Source organism: Triticum urartu, chromosome 5A (assembly GCF_056163025.1).
Source record: "Triticum urartu cultivar PI428250 chromosome 5A, HENAU_Tu73, whole genome shotgun sequence".
Classification (NCBI taxonomy): domain Eukaryota; kingdom Viridiplantae; phylum Streptophyta; class Magnoliopsida; order Poales; family Poaceae; genus Triticum; species Triticum urartu.
The window spans coordinates 75580636-75585710 of record NC_141877.1 but is presented as its reverse complement, the minus strand read 5'-3'; positions in this window follow the sequence as shown (position 1 = coordinate 75585710).

Genomic DNA, 5075 nt, shown 5'->3' with positions numbered 1-5075 from the left:
CAACATTTCATACATGATAGAACCTATGGCTGAGGCATAGGGAATGACTTTCATTTCTCTCTATCTTCTAAAGTGGTCGGGTGATAACCCACAAGTATAGGGGATCAATTGTAGCCTCTTTCAATAAGTAAGAGTGTCAAACCCAATGAGGATCTAAAGGTAGAACAAATATTCCCTCAAGTTCTGTCGACCACCGATACAACTCTACGCACGCTTAACGTTCGCTTTACCTAGAACAAGTATGAAACTAGAAGTACTTTGTAGGTGTGATAGGATAGGTTTGCAAGATAATAAAGAGTGCATAAATAAAAAGTAGGGGCTGTTTAGATGAAGACACAACTAAGTTAGTTTTAGTAGAGAGCTTGTTGTCACACAAGAAAGTTATTTGTCCCTAGGCAATCGATAACTAGAACGGCAATCATTATTGCAATTTTATTTGAGGGAGAGGCATAAGCTAGCATACTTTCTCTTCTTGGATCATATGCACTTATGATTGGAACTCTAGCAAGAATCCACAACTACTAAAGATCATTAAGGTAAAACCCAACCATATCATTATAAGGCATCAAGTCCTCTTTATTCCCATACGCAAACAACCTACTTACTCGGGTCTGTGTTTCTATCACTCACGCCACCCACCATAAGCAAATCATGAACATATTGCAAACCCTACAGTGGGGATCCCTCACACTTGCGCGACACGGAGAGCACCATAGGATAGCACCAATAATAAAACATGCAACTCAAACCAATCACGATCATCAATTAACCCATAGGACAAAACGGATCTACTCAAACGTCATAGGATAGACATACATCATTGGGAAATAATATATAGCGTTGAGCACCATGTTTAAGTAGATATTACAGCGAGTAAAAGAGGGGTTACACCGCTGCATAGAGGGGGAAGAGTTGGTGATGATGGTGGTAAAGTTGTTGGTGTAGATTGCAGTGATGATGATGGCCCCGGCGGTGTTCCGGTGCCACCAGAAGAGAGGGGGAGAGAGCCCCCCTCCTTCTTATTCTCCCTTGACCTTCTCCCTAGATGGGAGAAGGGTTTCCCCTCTGGTCCATGGCCTCCATGGCGGCGTTGGGGCGAGAGCCCCTCCGAGATTGGATATGTCTCTCTGTCTCTCTCTATTTCTGCGTTCCCTGATTCTGCCCTTTCACCGTTTCTTAAATTCCTGGAGATCCGTAACTCCGATTGGGCTGAAATTTGGACACGATTTTTATCCGGATATTAGATTTCTTGCGGCGAAATAAGGGAACCAACCGCCTTATAGGGTGGCCATGAGGGCCCAGGGCGCGCCTGACCCCCTGGGGCGCGCCCCCCTGCCTCGTGGCCCCCTCGGGCATCGTCTTGCGTTGATTCGTCTTCCCAAAATTCACATATATTCAAAAAAAATCTCCGTCAGTTTTTATCCCATTTGGACTCCGTTTGATATGGATTTACTGCGAAACAAAAAACATGCAACAAACAGGAACTGGCACTGGGCACTGGATCAATATGTTAGTCCCAAAAATAGTATAAAAGTTGCCAAAAGTATATGAAAGTTGTATAATATTGGCATGGAACAAACAAACATTATAGATACGATGGAGACGTATCAGCATCATCAAGCTTAATTATTGCTCGTCCTCGAGTAGGTAAGTGATAAAAAAGATAATTTTTGATGTGGAATGCTACCTAGCAAAATCTTGATCATGTAATCTAATCATGGCATGAATATTAAGACACGAGTGATTCAAAGCAATAGTCTATCATTTGACATTAAGATAATAATACTTCAAGCATACTAATAAAGCAATCATGTCTTTTCAAAATAACATGGCCAAAGAAAGTTATCCCTACAAAATCATATGGTCTGGCTATGCTCCATCTTCACCACACAAAATATTCAAATCATGCACAACCCCGGTGACAAGCCAAGCAATTGTTTCATACTTTTGATGTTCTCAAACCTTTTCCACTTTCACGCAATACATGAGCGTGAGCCATGGACATAGCACTATAGGTGGAATAGAATATGATGATGGAGGTTGTGTGGATAAGAAAAAAGGGAGAAAGTCTCACATCGACACAGCTAATCAACGGGCTATTGAGATGCCCATCAATTGATGTCAATGCGAGGAGTAGGGATTGCCACGCAACGGATGCACTAGAGCTATACGTGTATGAAAGCTCAAACTGAAACTAAGTGGGTGTGCATCCAACTTGCTTGCTCATGAAGACCTCGGGCATTTGAGGAAGCCCATCATCGGAATATACAAGCCAAGTTCTATAATGAAAATTCCCACTAGTATATGAAAGTGATAACTCAAGAGACTCTCTATATGAAGAACATGGTGCTACTTTGAAGCAAAAGTGTGGTAAAAGGATAGTAACATTGTCCCTTCTCTCTTTTCTCTCATTTTTTATTTTTTTATTTTTTCTCTTTTTTTGTTTTTTTGGTGAGCTTCTTTGGCCTCTTTTATTTTTTTGTGGGCTTCTTTGGCCTCTTTTTTTTTGTAAAGTCCGGAGACTCATCCCAACTTGTGAGGGAATCATAGCATCCATCATTCTTTCCTCACATGGGACAATGCTCTAATAATGATGATCATCGCACTTTTGTTTACTTACAACTCAATATTACAACTCGATACTAGAACAAAAATATGACTCTATATGAATGCCTCCGGCGGTGTACTGGGATGTGCAATGATCTAACGTAGCAATGACATCAAAAAATGGACAAGCCATGAAAACATCATGCTAGCTATGTTATGATCATGCAAAGCAATATGACAATGATGCTCAAGTCATATGATGATGATGGAAGTTGCATGGCAATATATCTCGGAATGGCTATGGAAATGCCATAATAGGTTGGTATGGTGGCTGTTTTGAGGAAGATTTAAGGAGGCTTATGTGTGATAGAGCGTATCGTATCACGGGGTTTGGATGCACCGGCGAAGTTTGCACCAACTCTCGAGGTGAGAAAGGGCAATGCACGGTACTGAAGAGGCTAGCAATAATGGAAGGGTGAGAGTGCGTATAATCCATGGACTAAACATTAGTCATAAAGAACTCACATACTTATTGCAAAAATCTATTATTCATTGAAACAAAGTACTACACGCATGCTCCTAGGGGGATAGATTGGTAGGAAAAGACCATCGCTCGTTCCCGACCGCCACTCATAAGGAAGATAATCAATAAATAAATCATGCTCCGACTTCATCACATAACGGTTCACCATATGTGCATGCTACGGGAATCACAAACTTCAACACAAATATTTCTCCAATCCACAACTACCCACTAGCATGACTCTAATATCACCACCTTTATATCACAAAACTATTGCAAGGAATCAAACATATCATATTCAGTGATCTACAAGTTTTATGTAGGATTTTATGACTAACCATGTGAATGACCAGTTCCTGTCGACTCTCTAAATAGATATAAGTGAAGCAAGAGAGTTTAATTCTTTCTAAAAAGATATTCCTAGGCTCTAACAAACATAAGTGAAACAAAAGAGCATTCTAGAAATGGCGGTTTTCTATGTGTAGGGAAACATGCAATCCATACTTCAAATGATATAAGCGAAGCACATGAAGCATTTTATAAAGCCATACTCAAAAAATATAAGTGAAGTGCAATCATAATTCTATAAATAAACCATGGACTATCTCATACCAGCATGGTGCATCACATAAAATTGAAAACTAAATGCAAAAGACGCTCCAAGATTTGCACATATCACATGAACGAAATGAATCCGAAAACATACCGATACTTGTTAAAGAAAGATGGGATGTCTTCCGGGGCATCCCCAAGCTTAGACGCTTGAGTATCCTTGAATATTTACTTGGGGTGCCTTGGGCATCCCCAAGCTTGAGCTCTTTCCTCTCCTCCTTCTCCTCACATCGAGACGTCCTCGATCTTCGAACACTTCATCCACACAAAACTCAACAGAAAGCTCGGTAAGATCTGTTAGTATAATAAAGCAAATCACTACTCTAAGTACTATTGCAAACCAATTCATATTTTGTTTTTGCATTGTAGCTACTGTAATATAACTTTTCTATGGCTTATTCCACTGATAGAAATCGATAGTTTCATCAAAATAAGCAAACTATCCATCAAAAACAGAATATGTCTTAAACAGGACAATATGTAGTAATCTGAACATTCGCCATACTTCTGACACTCCAAAAATTCTGAAAGTTAGGAAAATAAAAATTTGTATAGAAAGACAGTGCAAAAAGTTTCAGAACCATTTGACATTCTAGTAAAAAAATGTAAAATCGCGCACTACAGCCAAAGTTTCTGTTTTGCACCGCACAAACCAACAAGAAATGTAAACATCCTAAAGGTGAATCTTGGAACATTATTTTTATAATACAATGGAATTGTACAAGGGGATAATTATTTTTGTTGAAAATTTTCTGTAATCAAGATTCACAAAGTTTCCGTGAGCATGAACAAAGTTCAAAGAGCTCCCCCACTTCAACAATGCTTGTCTCTCTCACTTTCACTTTCATTTTTGAAAAGTTTTGGGTTCCCCTCTTTATTTTTTTGTTTTTAAACTTTATAAAAGAACTCAACAGAAATAAATGACTCTCTATAACTTCCGGGTTGTCTCCCTGGCAGCGCTTTCTTTAAAGCCATTAAGCTAGGCATAAAGTGCTCAAGTAATGAATCCACCCGGATCCCAAGGTATATCAAAGCCAATTTGAATCAACAGTGATTTCTAATTTAGTAGTGAGCACAAAGCAACATATATCATGTAATTACGAAGTCTAACTCTCTTACTATGCATCGGCATGTCATAAAAGAACAATTCATGCACACATAGTAAAGGCCAATGCATAGTATAAACAGTTTCTTGCAATTTTATCATATTGGAAACATGGAGAGGCGGAGATGTAGTTCCTCTCTCATAATAATTGCAAGTAGGAGCAGCAAGCACATGCATATTTTATCTATAAAAATCATAATGTGTAGTAGTAAAATGCAACCCATCAATATAATCCTTAATAAGGGAAAACTTCTCCGATATAGTGTAGTCCAGAGAATTCAAATAGAT